General features: G+C 35.0%; 1 protein-coding gene across 3 annotated transcripts in view; it reads right to left on the bottom strand.

Annotated features, from left to right (window-relative positions):
* Positions 1–17,027, bottom strand: part of PLCE1 (phospholipase C epsilon 1) — a 149,861-nt gene that overhangs the window by 88,196 nt on the left and 44,638 nt on the right. Inside the window, exon 1 of one of the 3 annotated variants that reach the window (XM_017726046.1) lies at positions 3,465–3,929. The exons of the other annotated variants lie outside the window; for them this stretch is intronic. The gene's annotated coding sequence lies outside the window, so the exon portion shown is untranslated. Of the gene's footprint in view, positions 1–3,464; positions 3,930–17,027 lie in introns of those variants that run through there. 3 annotated transcript variants of the gene reach the window in all.

Consider the following 17,027-nt stretch of genomic DNA (forward strand, 5'->3'; position numbering starts at 1 on the left):
TAATTAAAATTGATGCTGTCTCCAAATGGAGCTTTGGAAGCCAATTCCAAGATCTAAACACAGGGCATTGGTTCATTAATTTTATTTCCAGTTCAGTTTAACTTGACTGAAAATCACAAAATAGGTAATCCACTGTTCTGCAATTTTCAAAAGTTCTAATTCCTTCATCACATTTAAAATATGCTTTCTAAAGTAAATATGCTTGTTTTAAGAGAATGAGTGAAAAAGTAGAGTGACTGAACAAGGTAGAGGGAATAAGAGCACATTAGCTCAGTATTTAAATTGCAGGTTTTTGTTGTTGATGAAGAAAGTTTCTGCAGGACCAGAGTGTATGTTCTCCTTTCTTTTCCCACTGGAGTGGAATGTCACTGGAGGCTTGATTTTCAGAATTTAAGGTATCTGGCTTAATATCAGATGAACAAAAATATTTTAAATTAACTTTCCTTATTCTCTGGGGATTGCTACAGACCCAGGGGCTAGAGTTTAGTCATCCATGAGATTTATTTTGCTTTAGCATTAGCTTCAACTAAACTCTGTATATACAACAGCTTCCTTACCAAAATTCATAGCCGCTCTGCTCAGTGTAATCATTTTTATAAATTGCAATTATATTATACTGAATTACATGCATAAGTGACCTGTGTGTATGCTTAGCCTCTCAAAATGAAGGATAAAACTTAGATTCCTATTACAAGCTTCTCTTTCATACTATCACACCAGTTCTGAAAAAGCTTTGACTCATTTATCTGTAAGTACGTGTGCCAAATTCAGGATTCTTTAAATTTCAAAAGCTTCACCTTAGTGAGAAATAGTGCTCTTCAACAGCTTTGGGAGAGCTGAGTACAGATTTGTTTTGAATTAACTGCAGCAAGTTTTCATGTACATAACAAACTACTCACGTACTTGAGGGAGGAAAATTTGTAATGGATGTTTCAGTTAACTATTCAGCAAAAATGGTTGTTTGCTCTTGTTTTAAATAATTATCATAGAAAGATGAAAAAATGTTGAAAGCATTGTATGTTTCCATGAAACTCTAGTAGTAGCTTAACATTTTACTAAGTCCCAAATACTTTCAACTTGACAAGTACATTCTCAAGATCTTTAGAGGGCAATTTTGCCACAGCGTCATCATTCTGAGAATAAGCAGGAAGACTTGTTCAGACAGTGCTGCGATAAGAACTTGAGGCGACATCAGGGACAAAAACTCCCAGAAAAGCAGTACTTTATAAAGATTATATAGATCTAATGGATCTTTACTGTAGTACAGAATAAACAATCAGAGATCATTTCCAGGCCCCTTTTTTCTCAGAGTCACATCAAGGACAATCTATTCTGTTGAGGGTAAAGTGTACATATCCTTTTTATAACAGAAATCTCATCAAATGCCAAATCTACATTAAATCCATAAACCTATTGTAATACTGGTGCAGAAAAGGGCAATACTGTGGTGAAAAAAATTAATTTCCATCTGAGACAGGTACTTCTAAAGCCTATTTTAAAACTGAGTCTTTATATTCCAGAAGTTACTCTACAAACTACACTAACACATTCTTCTACAATGAAAACTGCTTATGAAGATGTATTTATTGAAGACCACATGAAAACAAAAGATGAAGCAATGATGGAGGTCTAGCTGCTTATGCAAATGTAAGATATAAAGCTTGGGCACTAGTTTAGTTTTATTAAAATGACTGATATAAAAAAGACACTAGCTGAGAGTCATGATCCCCCTCTAAATTAAGAGAGGGAAGAACCAATAAAGATGGCAACAAATACAATTCCATAAACTAAGAATGGTTTTGCTAAGTGCACCCTCAATATGTGCTTAACAAATGTGTGACTGTAATTCAACATTTTGTCTAGTCATTCTTTTTTTTTAATCTTCTGACTAGCTAAAGATGTATTTTATTCATTTACAGGGCATTAATGCCCTGGACTTAGTAATATATCAGCAAAAGCCCATATTCACATGCTACTTAGCAATATGGTCATTTAGTAAAATATCCTATCTGTATATCCCACAACTCTCCTTTTTTATCACTTTAAAACAGGAACTTTTACCTTCCTATCCATTTATTCTGCTTCTTGGAGAGTAAGTCCCACAACCTAATGCTGCCAGGCATTATCACAGTATATATGACTTAACATTATTTGTAATGTATCAACCTTTAATTCCCCTTTGTGTTACGATTTTTTAGCAGCACAAAGAAAAAATTGGTATTTTAGACCCTTTACTGAAAGCATCAAAGCTTTGTCATAATGTTCCCAGGTCATTTGCTTTGAACATAATAAAGCTAACCAAACTACAAAGGTATCAGAAAGGTAAAACTCCTCCAGCTATTTAAGTGAAAATAAGACAAGTTGTCACAGAGGTACACAGTTTGTGTTCATTTAGTGTAACCATCACAACTTATTCTTACTAATCATCAGAGCTTATGTACAAAAAAGAACATTATCGTGTTATTTTTATAAGTAGGTACTTGGATCCCTCATTAACCAACCTACACAATAAATTGCTTGCGCCAAGTCAAAAGCACTGTTCATAGTTTAAATTCCTGAAACATATTGCTTTACTGGAAGACTAGTCCAGTACATTTAAACATTAAAAAACTTGGAAATTATCTAGACTATTTAAAAGTACAACATATGTTTGAGAAAAGGAAATAATTGTCTATCATCACTAGTGGGTAGTGTAATTTTAGCTTCACATGCACATGATGGGAAAATAAGACAAAACAGTATTTTTAGCATTTATAAAAATATACATAATAATCAAATGTCATCCTGACAGCATTTTGACTGAACAGTTTTCTATTGATTACACTGGGTAAAGTGATAGGTACAGAATTTTTCTCATTTATATTCTACTGTATATTCAAAAAACCAAATCTTTTATATTTTGTTTATGATTGCAATATACTTTACTAAAAAATATCAAGTGTTTCCTATAAATCCTTGCTGTACATGGAATATTTCTTCATCAAGTCACAGTAAGAGTCAGATATTCATTGGGGGGAGTTAATGTTGACTTCATTAACTGTGTCTAAGTATATTATAAAAACAATAAAGTAAGAAAAAGAAAAGCCTGAAATTAGTAATTACTTTATTTATAGAGTTAGAGCCAATACTAAACAAAACAGTAGACTTTCATAACTTCACGTGCTAAAATTCTATAAGTGGCTTTACAATCAAGTAAACACAATAAGCCAGTAAACATTCACATGCAGTATGCCTATTTTAAATAAAAAGGAAACAACACAGACTTTTCAAAATTACTAATTGTTTACATCTACAGGGTAAGCACTGACTGAGAAGAAACTCATTCCAGAAAGAAATATCTTGCTTAATAAAGCAAGAATATATTTTTCTCCAGCACTGCATTCTTCTTTCTGACGAAGGAAAGCTTTCCTATTATTCCTGCAGTAAGAAAAACTTTTTAGCATTTTATATTACATGAACCATACCTTTTTCCCTTGTGTTTCACCATATCCATATCATATCAACTGGCAGGAAACATGACAAAACTGTACAGAAATTGAAACAAGCCAACACAAGCAGAAACTGCAGGTTGGCTTTCAGAAACACAAGATGACAGTCTGTTCCCGTCTACAGAGACTGCCTAAGAGCCCGGAGAGAAAAGAAGTGTGTTGCCAAATCTTAATCCCGTCGCTGCATTTCACATGGTGCTGCCTCACCTCTGCAGCTCCTACAAGTCTACTTCCCAACAGTCAGTGGAAATTTGTTCCTTGTAAAAACTCCATAAGCATTTCAATGTGATCACAGACACAGATAATAAAATCTGATACATTTTATGTTTAATTTTGCAGACCTACTGGAGTTTGTGTTTACATTACTGCAAATGAAATGATGCAATGCTAAATTTATCTGAAAGCACCGCCTTAGACTCTTGGTATTGTATGAATTTATAGAAAAAAATTAATTTGCAATGCCAGCCATTAAGCAGTTTCTAAAATGTATTTATAAATACAGAAAATAAGGTCACTGGCATGATGTAAACTCACTCTCAGTAAAATAATTCTTCCCACATTAAATTTCTCATCTCTAAGCTACTAATACAATTATATTACTTCAGAAAATATGCAGATTATTAGGAAAAAAGCTTTGAGACAAATTATATAAACAGAAGAGGATTATTTCTAATTAGGGTCCTCTTGAACCAGTTCCCAAGCACACTGCTGAGGCCGCCACACACTGCTCTGCTCTCATGCTGCAGTATCCCTTCCTGCTAACTCACCATACTTCTTCACAAGGGGGCACAATTTAGAAAGGAAAGGCCTGGTTCACAAGTCATTTTTGCAAGCCAAAAAATTCCAAGGACAACAGTATACAACTTTAAGAGGGTCACAGAGAAACACAGAGTGGATGAAGGAGAATTTTTGCTAGTGCAGGAATTGAAATGAGCAGCTTTACAAATGTATTTTTTTTGGTGATTAAAGATACATGAAGGAGCCAACATAAAAGTACTGCAGCACACTGGGTATTTTGTGGCTTTCCTCAGATAGGGTCCTTAGAGTGGCTCACACTTTAAATCAACATGAATAATTCCATATCTGGTAACCTGGGTAACTATCACAGAAGTGGGCCTTGTTACTATTTAGTTAACCCTCAAATACAGCTCTTCAGTAACTTGATCTGTGGACAAACACTGATTGAAAAAAGACTATAGGTGAGAATAACAAGTTATGGAAGGGGAAAAAAAAAGAAGTATGTGATAAAGGTAATGATGACAAAGGTGAAAGTTGCAAAGGCACTGACTAGCAGGAGTTTTGAAGAACCACTGAGTAGTAGAAGGTGTGAAGTAAATGTGAGAGTTGCATATCTTCTGAATTCTTTTTAAGTAACATGACACACCACTTACTGTATTTAAGATACCTTCCTTTACAATTATGGAAACACACAGAAGAAAAACTCTTAAAAGATATGCCACAGTTGCATACTAGGGTGCTGGGAAAATAAAAAGCATGCAAAACATCCAACTATCAGTAAAACATGATAGTTTCATTCAGTATTCTCTTACAATAATTGACAGACTGCAGCAAGTACATAAAAAAGTTCACATGGCAGAGAGCATTATGCTCAAAGAAAACAAATATAATGATTTCTGAAAAGAAATCTGTAACAAGTGTTTTAATATTATTCAATTTATCAGGACTATCAATTTTAAATGGAACATCATCTAGGCAAGTAAAGCAAAAATAGCAGGAAGTAGCTAAGGTCTATACAAAAAATTTTACAAAACTTCACGACACCTTGTCATTAAACACCCCATAGACCAGTACATTAGAAGCATTTTAAGCATTGTAGGCTCTGGCATTACAATACAGTTTTTTCACTCTTCCAAAACTGAAGCAAGAACAATTTCACATGCATGCTTTTTTTGAATAAGACCTCCTGGAATAAATATGATATATTTTCCTACAGAATCTTTCCTTTCAGTAAAAATAATGAAATATCATACAACAACTACATGTGAAGAACTTTTCTTTGGAAAAAATAATTTGTTTAACTTTAAAACAAGTGCTGGAAGCCAGAAGAAATATTTTAGTGGTTATATTCAGGGAAAATGTATTTTTGATTGACAAGGCATGGTGACTTTAGGATATTCTAAAATTTGGTTCATTTTTCCCACACAAATTTGTGTCTAGAAGACAACCCCTTGGAATTCCTAAGCATGAAAAGAACAGGGTAAAAACCTCTCCCATGCATACCAATTTCATTACTTCTTTTGGAGACAGAGATGGATCAATTACTTTTGAGCAAAAGGGCAACAAGAAAACTATGCTGGAAGGAGAATCCATATGGCTAATGAGCAAGAGGAACAGCTATAGTCTATTCTTGCCTATTTTATGCCCAATAATGAGTGTTTTTCTACACAGAACAACAAAACAGTAGGTACACACTCAGCTATCTGCTTTCTTGCTACTGATTAACTCATGCTGAAATGCATCTGTCAATATCTAAACTCTTTGATAGAGACACATCATATAAATATTTAAAGATACCTCTCCTACAGAAAACATGTTGGACACACTTCTAACCATGCTGAGGTTTGCAATGCAGATTAGCTCCTCAAAGAAATCCTCTACCATTATTATATGTTTTGAAACTACAAGTCACAAAACCCAACTATTCTCCCTTAGCAGGCCTGCCAACTGTTTTACTGGAAACAGAGAGAAACATCAACAGATGTTTCAACCTGCTGATATTTTTAAAAAATGGACATCTTAGATGATAAGCCTGTTCCTTCATTTCAGCAAAACCACTTTCCGTGTAACAGGTGGCCCTACTGGGAGATTATCAATGAAAAGATGATCATCTTTACTATATTCATTCCAGTCTCCATGGCAGCTTCTACTTCCACTGCGAAGTAGGGGAACAACTATTATTCTGAATGAAGAAAACTTAACATAATGAGTGAATATAATACAGTTCAGACAAATAGTTGTAATTCTTTTTCTTAACTACAAGGAAATTTATTGCAAGATAAACCTGAAGTTTGTGGGAAAGCATCTATGGGCATTTAGTTCATAATGTATTGACATTTTCAAGTATATGGATATTTCAAAGGAGACATTAATGATTTCTTAGCAAAATGATTTTGAAAGAAGGTAGCAGAAAAAAAAAGTTTAAAAATATGTAATGAACTTACCTAAGCAGATCTAGGAACTGTAGCTTTACCTATATATACTGTGTGCTGCTAAGGTTCACAGTCTTTCATAGCTACTACTCCACAAATGCTGCAGAAATGTTCTTTGAGAATTTAAAACAAATCACCTGGTCAAAAGATGTAATTTGAACTGAAAATTCCTAACTCCTGGTGCTCATAATAAAATCTTCATTCTAAGTGCCTATGCCCATATCATTATCCCAAGTGTGAACCTTGATACCATCTAGCACAGAAACTGCTTTCCTCTTTTAAGCTTCTTTAATGTGCAGTATGATCCACTATGCAAAGAAATACTTCAAGACAGCCAATCCACTCTTGGCAGTCCCAACAAAACAACAGATTTATTCAAATACAATTTAAGTGCACTTCTGGCAGATAAACAATGAAATTCTCTTTCCTCTTTGGGGACTTAGGGTTTGTGTAGAAAAACATAATGCTATCTAAATTCCACGTATAATTTGGTAATGCTCTCTATCAGTTGAATTTAATATCATCATGCCCCTATGGTCTGGAATATATTCTTTTCTACACAAGTAGGCTTGTCAAACTAACTAAACTGACAGCACTCTGAAGTGAGTCCCTACACACACATACATGCACCAAAAAAAAAAAAAAACAAAACAGGAAGACTGGGAGGAGGCAGCTGACAAGTCTACATTCATTTAAGTTGTCAGTTCTGAGCAGTTTCTAAGATCTCATCAGGAACTCCAATATCACATGCAGGATGTGAGGTAAGTATTGACATGACTAAAACAGTCAGGAGTCAGGCATCGCTAAGACATCCTTGCTCTCTTCATCTTAGCACAGGGTCAGCAAGAAAACCAAATGCTTTTCCTGTCAAATACACATTTCATGTATTTTTTAGTGCCATAACATATGGACCTAATAGCATTTACAAGAAATTCCATTAATCTGTGGAACCCAACAGAAGAACAACACTGTTCCCTCCACCCATGTCAACAGCTTTTTTGGTGTTTGTCGTTCTTTCAGTCCAAGGAAGACAAGCAATGTTTTCTCAATAATGTCAAGGAATTTTAGGTAAATAAACCACTACAAAATGCCCGAGGGATGAGAGTTTATTGTGCCAGCACAAGTCATAAATGGTGTGACCTGTCTTCAGAGAAGGTGACATTGTCCCCAGCTGCAGGATTTTCTTGACAAAAAGGTGAAGGTGCACTATTAGCCAGCTTTGTTTTCCTTCCAAAGAAAACAATCCATCTCTGCAGAAGACTGACTATATGACCTCGTAATTAAGAGTTGTCAGTTCTAAAATAGCTTTAATTTCACAGGGACCTTCTTTGACATTACAAAAAGCAGGAACTTTGTGCTATGGAACAAAAGCAAACTCTGTATTTCCTACAAATCTTTAAATGCCTATCTCATTAGCTTTCCGCTTCTCTGTCTGAATGGAACTGGAGAGAGCAAATATCTGCAAGGAATTGTACTACAGTATACAGCCTGGGGAAAAAAAAAAAAAAAAGACAACAACAGCCAACATTTTCCCTTTGGTCTCCTTGCCAAGTCTGTCCCAGAGCAGAAAACCCCAGATGCAAAACTCTGGTGTTACAAGTTCTCCCACACACCTTTCATGAATTTTGTCTGTGTAGGTTTGTCCCAAAGGGCTTTAGTTTCTTAGATATTTTGGAACCTGTGTCCATACCAAGACATGTATTTGCAATACAGTAAACACCCCAGTCCTTTCACTGAGAAAGTGTGAGCTGCATTTTGAGCTCCAGTAAATTATGCTTTTCATCACCAATACTCTGTATTATTTGATCCAAAGCATCCCTGGAAAGCTTTTCCTCAGCAAAAAGGCAAAAAACATTCCCATGAAAAATTTCCTCCAAGAACATACATGGGAACTCCCCAGTACATAAAATTACACCAGTAAAGAGGATGAAAGGCGAGAATTCAGGAGACCATTTTGGCAGAATTAAAAAAAAAAAAACAAAACAGACTGAGGTCTAACTTGCACTTTTTATACCTGCCAAAGACCAGCTGGAAAGTCTGCATTGTCCATCATTAAAGACCTTAACATTTTCTTTCCTGTATAATTCCTAATTTCTAAAGTTTATTGAAAAGTTTTACAAGTGCAGGGTGGGTGAATATTTTCACTTACTTTCCAAAATACCCAGGAGGAGAACAAACTATACCCCAAAATCAGTACATAATACTACTTTAGGTTTACAAATACAGAGCACATGGAAAAAATAAGTATGTAAATAACATTTCCAAAATGAAAACTACTCAGAGGAAAAATATGAAGGAAAAATCTGTAACTTCTAAATTCAGTGTCTTGCTCTTTGCTCTTGCTCCCTCAACTGCCATGATTACAAGGCTGGACAAACCTTTTTCTACTGCTTTCCAAAGGATTCCATACCTCTTTCAATCAGCTCGGTAAAGATAAACTGGTGTATGAATCAGTCAGTCTTCAACTGAGTTTTCTGCACAAACTCAGGTTTTTCAGGGGAGATATGAATATGTGACAACCCTGTTATTTTAATTACATGTAAAACTAAGAGTTAACACTGCCAAAACCTTATATACACTATACAACCAGGAAACCTTTATTCCCTCTTTTATTCTGAATGCTTCTAAGACATGTAAAAGAAATTATACTGATAAACTTCTTTATAAGAGGTCTGAGAGTAAATCTAATATGAAAAAATTACAAAGATGATCAGAATTATTTTCTAAAATAGTGTTTACAAAACCCAGATGTTCATAAGTTTTTGGCATCATATTCTTTTTGTATTGTGTATTTGTAATTTGAAGATTTAATTCTCAAGTTTTATGAAAAAGTCAGTCAGAAGAGTAACTGCCTACTGAACAGCTATAGATGTTAACAAATAACAGCATTTTCTTTCACACAACATTTTTAACCTATCCAGGAGTACTCTCCAAAAGTGCATGTAAAGAACCAGTGTCAAAGTCATAATATTCTTAAATATAAATAGTAACAACTTTTCATTTATCTAATTTGTATTCTTATGAGCTAAATATTTTTTAGAAATCTGCTGTTACTTGTGAACTTCAAAACTGGAGCTACTCAGATGTTTTCTCTTGGCTGGATAAGAAAATACAGCTACATGCTGTGTTTAATAATTAAGATTTTCATCTGATTCCACCTACTGGTAGGAAAATTGTTTTCTATAGCCTTGACAGTGGTATAAACAAGAAAAAAGCATTGCCCACAATCTTATTCAAGTAGTAGAGAGTAAAATGGACAATTGGTTTTTTCAACAAGGAAACCAGTTTTAAAAGGTGCTAGTAAAGAGCTGAAGGAGTGACATTCCATTCTTTTTTTTAATTCACAGGCTGTATTGAGGCTTGACTAACTTTAAAGCCTAAACTTGTTTGAAATACATAGCATTTAGGACTGAAAAAAAAATTAATTTCATTTTAAATTGTTCTTTTATACAATCTATTCTAGTTAGTGTTTGTACTGTTCTTTACATGAAAGAAGTTTCTTTTCATCATTTTGCCAAGAGCAACATTTTACTAGAAACAGATTCTAATCTGTTTTTAAATACATATGTGAACACAAAGGACATTTTAATCAACAACACGAAGCAAACTGAATAAATCTTTTATATTAAGATAATTCGCTCAAAATAAAACTTCTTATTGTTTATATTCATATAAACATAAGTGCCATGACATAAGACTATCCAAGAGAAAATATCATCTCTTTTCAAGCCATATAAGCACAAAAAGCCAGGAAGGTTGGCTCCATGATGGGCAAATTCACCTTAGGAAAAGATTATTTTGTCTGGTTTGTAGAAGAAAGTCAGCAAAACACTAAAACTTAACCTTAAACCATTTTCTGAGGATTCCCAAGCTCGTAAAGGGATGGATCTCACAAAACTAAGGTTTGACATATACATCATAGACCTAATTCTCCTAAATGAAATATGGGATCTAGGCCAATTGAACTACATGACATTGCAAAGCCTGTGAAAAGACCTGACTCTTCTACTTGGTCCCACAGGATGGAAGAAGACCTGCCTCTCTAACTGCACTCTTAAGTTGGAAAAGTTCTACAATGACAGTGGAGGGGGGCTTCCCCACAAACTGCCTGAAGAAATCCTTGAATGCCCTTTAAATATCATAAAAACACTCCCCCCAAAAATCATTAGAAAAATATATCTATATATGTTCCCTTTTTTTTTTTTAATGACCTCTTCTGGGCTTCTCCTTTGGCTGCCTATCATTCAATCAGACTGGGAAGAACACTTTTTTTAAAAAAATATAATATGATAGAAGTCATTCAGAACTTCAAGGGGAGAAAGCAGCATACGGAAAATGCTTTAAAAATTGATGAGAAAGGATCTTTTCAAAGCAACTTTAGACACCAGTGTTTGTTGAACCTTTTGAAGTGCTGTGGCCTTTCTGAGGGTAAATAATCATACAAAACATTTTAGACACAGTAAGATTCATAGCACAAACCACAGAATTTACTCCCAATATAGCATACATATGTTTCCACAAGAGTGCAGACCATGTGAAGTATAAACCTGTAAACATTTTAGCAATGTTCTACTGAATGTATTTCCCAACCAGTGAAACAGTTAAAAGGCGGGTAAGCCTGTAAATGTTCTTTCATCACTAAATATTCGACACAAAAAAGTGCCAAAGCATCTTAGTTCAGAAAGAAGCTCTGTTATACTACAGTGCAAATAACATTTCAACTCTAATTTTTGCAAATAAGCAGAAAACTTGTCCTACTGCATTTTTAAGCATTATTTCTCTTTGAATGTTGAGAAATAAATTAGTTACAAGAAGAATAACAGAGCCATGAAGTTTGGAGTCACATATAGTAAGTCTGTTGAGTCCACTCTAAGCAAGTTTACTGTCAAGAAGAATCTTTTAAAATATTTCTAAAGTAGTCAGTTACTTCCAGTAATAAAATAAACCATGAATACTTCCATGTGCAATTAAATCTCCCTCTTGTTTGTGCACTCTTGTGTGGGAATGTGGTGCAGCACAGTGCCGACACTTGAACTAGTGTGAACTAGTGAAATCAGGAGCATGTGGAAGCAATACCACTACCTTTTTTTACAATGTTTTTTCCATTGTATTGTATTTCAGTTCCTTTCCTTGCCTTTTCATTAGCTAGTGGAACAATGACATAACATGGTGATGACAATTCCATTTCACACATGCACTGATTACAATGTATTTAAATAATTTGTTCCTTTTCAGACTATAAGCACAAACTTGCTTTTATTAGATCAAATCTGTAGTAAATCACAGTATGAAAGGCATTATGAAGCACTTCTTTCATTATTTTCTAATATGCTAAGAATAAGTTTTGAAAAAAATAATTTTAGATATTTGATCAGTCTGAAGAAAAAATGAGGGAGCTGTACTATCAGTCTTCCAGTAGATAACAGGATGTTAGATTCCTCCATGTCCATAAAAGATCAAATAATAAAAACTATTCACCTGACTGCTCCACTTGTTATCCCATACTATGTCTACTCCATAAACTGTCCTGAGATGCATATCATGAAGTCATGCCTCCATGTAGCATTGTGTGCAAAGAGAAATATTCAATAGGGGCCACACTCTTTACTGTATCTGCCTAATCTAGGCTTTTAAAATAGCCAAGTCACAGCTGCATTCACACGTACTAGAAATCCGACATTTGTAGAAGCACGGCTTTCTGCACAAAATGGTACTTAATGAAACTGTGCCCCAAGTGGGGGGCAAAATGGAATTCTGACCTGCAGGCAAAGGCACCTGAATGCTGCTGTAGGACATGGGCCTCCGGGCTCAGAAAGGCTGCCCCAGTCTCATCTGCCATGTCACAGCAACAGCCAACCTGTCTGCAAAGACCATGGCAAACACCTCATAATCTGCAATAAGCCAGAGGCTATTTAAGGAGAAAGGTCTATCAGGCATGATCTTTGACTAGTTGGTACAAAATTTTAAATCTTTAGAATTCTTATTTGGAGTGGGGGAAAATGGTTTCATTACCATTTGGGTTTTGGGGTTTTTCTTCCAAGCATCCAGTTGTCTAATCAAACACCAGTGCCAAGTTTGGAATTCCATTTTCCCTCAAATTCAGTTTTTAGATTTTTTTTTCCCTTTATTTCTGACTAAAGAAATATCTACCAATGGCAATTAAAAGTGATAATGCAGCAGAGAAAATGTATCACAATTAGCAATAAAACTGTATGAATTATTCTATCCACCAGATGGCATATGCCTCACATTTTACTTCAAATACAGTAAAACTTCAATGGCAGGCGCAACAATCAGATTTTTCCTGTTTCTTTCTCTTCTAATGTACAAATTTCAATAATATTTTAGTATTTACATAGTTTCAAAAAATGAAAATATATGAGCTGTAACCATGGTATGGAAAAATGAACTAATTTCCACACTTAAATACACACAGCCCATCTACAAGCTGTTTTGAAACCTTAGCCTTTGCTCTCCTAGCAAAGAGATGCTAATACAGTTCTACTAGGAAAGTTATACCTGTAAAACTATCCTTGCAGAGATCTGGGTCAGCATAAATATAGTATAAGGATTCTTCTCTAGTGAAGTTTTATTGTCAAAAGGACTGCAGAAAGACAAAGACATTATCATCAAGGGTATCATATCACAGACTCAGTTATGCGTGATTATATATGCATGTGCATGTATATATGCATCCAAACCAGGTCTAAGTGGAAATCAGTGATGACAGTGATGCAGCAGCCCTGTCAATACTTTCAAGGAGTGTTTCAGTGGAACTTAAGCCCAAATTTTTTAACTGGAGTCCTAAAAATCAAACCTGTAAATCTCTAAGACTTCTAACTGTTGCTGGTCTGATTATGAGGAACACAGGGCATTCAGCATGTTGAAAATCATGATAGTAGGTAAATCATCCAGTAGACTAATTAAGAAATTTATGTGTCTAATTTAAACACACAATTGTGGCTGCATTTTTTCTGAGTAGTACCAAAGTGTGAATTCTAACTTCAGAAAAGTATAATGAGAATTATTGTATAAACAAAGCCTTCTCAGATCATCTCCCTCCTGTTCTGGAGGATCAACTGACAAAGAATAGTTTGAACCCTCATACTTTCGTTGGCTGATCTCAGTCAGACCAATTGCATCTGTCCATGGTATTAGGCTAAGTTAAAAGCACTATGTTGAACAACATGACAACAGTTGGCTGACAGGAGCAACTTGCAACAATTAGCAAAATGCAAATAGCCTTTGAACCAGGGATGTACGAAGTCTAATGGTCCTAGAGCCATTTGATCCAAGCAAATCCTATAATCAAACTTGATTCAGGCAGGACACATAAAATATAATTTCTTGTATGCCCTTCATTCTTACCTAGGTCATATGTTAATAAATGCAGAGGATTAACTGCTGGACCACATGTTAATGGACATACTAATAAGATCCTCTAACTACAGAAGATCATCTAGAAGAGAAAACAAAGTAGAGTACTTTAGTAAGTTACTTCTCTCTTGGGCTAGAGAAAAGCTGTTACCAGTGACTTGCCTATAGTGCTTGCTTACATAAAGAAGTTAAAAATTAGAAAAGTACAAAAATTAGAACTGCAGAATGCTCAGTGGCAAAAACATCTTTCAAAAACAGTGCAGTTTCAAACTTCCAGTTAATATCCTGTCAATGCTTAATCAATTTTATGAACGTTTCTTACTTAAAAAAAAAAAAAAGACGCAAATATCGAGAAGAAAAAATAATATGGTTTTCCTTGTTACAAAATAACATTACAGAATAATCTAGTCTATAAAAACATTCCCCAAACACTTTGTTATCCTACAGTGGTAATCTTGACAAGTCATTAAGAAGTTTTTTCCCAGTCTTAATGGATCTTGAAGGCTTTAATATCTTAACATCTTGGCCTAACTACATGGCAAGGCTTTTTAAAAAATATCTGTAAACTTTGAAACTTGTTTTACAATTCTGCAGACATGCTGTGTTATCCAGCCCCTGCTCACCTAGCAGCTGCTCCAGTCCCTGGTAGAGCTGTGTGATTCCTTCCCAAGCACCTGGAACTGACACAGGCACCAAGAGAAGCTCTATGATGTGATTCAGGACAAGCCTAAGAGATAAGGGAATGTCAAGAGGATGAACAGCATTTTCTTTATCCCATTTAAATGTGAACATTAAATGGCAGATGTGGAGGGTGTGCAAGGAAGGCCCTGCAGTAACTCCTCAGCTCAGCAAGGTTTCAGTAAACCATAGTTTTAGTGGCTAAAAATTTGGACCCTGGGCTTCAATGCCCTCAGGCCACTCACAGTGTTGAAAGAAGTCATAATGCCTGACAAAAAGATCACAGCTATGGCAGCAGCAGTTTAAGATCTGAAATTGAAAAGTACCCACATCGAAGATAATAGGGCAGAGAACATATGGACAGGCCTGGGGTAGAGGCATAAGTTAGACTACAGAATGATGATGATATGCTTAGGGGGCTTCTAATTTTAATTTCGTTTTTAAAATTTCATTAGATGTCAACTTTTCTTCTGTTCTCCCAACAGGAAAACAACTTACGGTCTAGATTGTCTTTATGGGGCCTGACATTGTATTTATCAACACAATACAAAGCAAATAATCTCATCTCAGCCAAAACCTGGAAAATTTGGTCCAACAAAGTCATGGTCTCAGTCATGGGTTTCCAAGCTGCGGTGCACATACTATTAATGACACACAAACGTCAGTTAAGAACCAAAAATCTCTTCTTGTATGTGCACAAGTACTGTGGCTACTGTGGCAATGGTAATATATGATCTAGGTAAAGTAGAAAGCTCTGCTCCTTGTCTTTGGGAGAAAGGTGGAAGTCTGCAAGTCTCTGGAATGCACAGAGAGTCAAAGTAGCAGCAGTAGTGTTAAATTTTCTGATATGCTTCATCTTAGTCTTCTAAGAAACTTTGTTATTCTAAGCTTTCCAAAATTAAGTTTCATTCTATTTCATTATTTAATTTCATTTGTTGACCAGGCAAGAATTTGAACCCAATTTTTATCAAACTTGAGACTCAGTAACTCTTCCTGAAGATCTGTTTTGTTTAAACTAACATCCATTTTATAAAAGCATGTTATTTTTATCAAATACTTTCCATAGCAGAAATATTGTTAAGGAAAAAAAAACCTATAAAATATCATCTAATTAAAACCCCAAGAAGGTAGTAAAATTGCCCAACTACTGAGCCCTGCCACACTTGCTTGGCCTTGTCACATCAAGCCTTGCCAAAGTGTCTCAATTCACAATGATTTAGGAATCAAATGATGACTAGTAATCTCTCTCCAAATTCTATTAATTTTCATTACATTTCTACTTGAAACTGCAAACTCTGTATGTAACTAGCATGATAGCACTAGCACTACTTTACATATGCCTTAGTTCCACAGAAAATCAGCAAATCTCTTAGTTCTGGTTAGGTTTGAAAACAAGATTCTGTCGGTTTTTGCTCTCAACATTTTTCAAGTCCCAAAACTCAAAGGATGCTTTGTCAACTATCTCTTTTATTTTCCTTCCAAGTTTTTCATAGAACACTGGCTCCTTTTCATTAGTTCCTTCAGTTAACTACCTTTCATATCCCATTAGCAAATTCGCCCACTACTGTTAAATCAATTTCCATGTCTTTTACTTAATGAAAAAAAGGAGGTTTTAAAGTTTTTGTTCTCTCAGATCCACTGAGTCACAACCACAGGGGTATGTCCTGTGAATCTGCTTTCATCTTGGCTGTTGTTTTCCTTGTGTTTTTTTGCAGACTGGAGAAATTTAAATTCAGCAAGGATCAGAGGAATCTGGTCATTAATGCCTAATATAAATACTAATTAGCAAATACTTTTTTCCTGATGAGTACAGTAGAAAAAAAACCCTTACAAATGTAATATGCTCTATGATAGTTTGATTTAACTTTGGCCAAAAATACCATCTCTTTTGAAAAACAAATTGCAGTCTAGAAGTGTAATAGTACAACCATTTGCATATCAACCACCCAACGTAAAGTTTGAATGCTGTTTACTAATCTTCACATGAAAAAAAAAAATCCCCTAAAAGAACATGGAAAGAAAGAGGACAAAAGAAAAGTTTAAACTGAAATATAATAGCTAAAAATGGGACAGCCACCACATGGGAATTTATATGAGCTCCACAAAGCTGGACTTAAGGCTGATATAAGTAGGAATGCCCACTAAGACCACGCAGTTGCATGAAGAAGGAATTTCAGCTTTAAGTGTGAGACTCAGCTGAACATAGATTGTGAATATTGCCAAAAAAAAACCTATCTAATAGTAGAGAACTAAAGGGAAATAAAATGGGAAGTTTTTTGTCTCTATAAAAGATTGAAGAATAAAGGAGACTCCA

The sequence above is a fragment of the Corvus brachyrhynchos genome, unplaced genomic scaffold (assembly GCF_000691975.1).
Source record: "Corvus brachyrhynchos isolate BGI_N302 unplaced genomic scaffold, ASM69197v1 scaffold61, whole genome shotgun sequence".
Taxonomy (NCBI): domain Eukaryota; kingdom Metazoa; phylum Chordata; class Aves; order Passeriformes; family Corvidae; genus Corvus; species Corvus brachyrhynchos.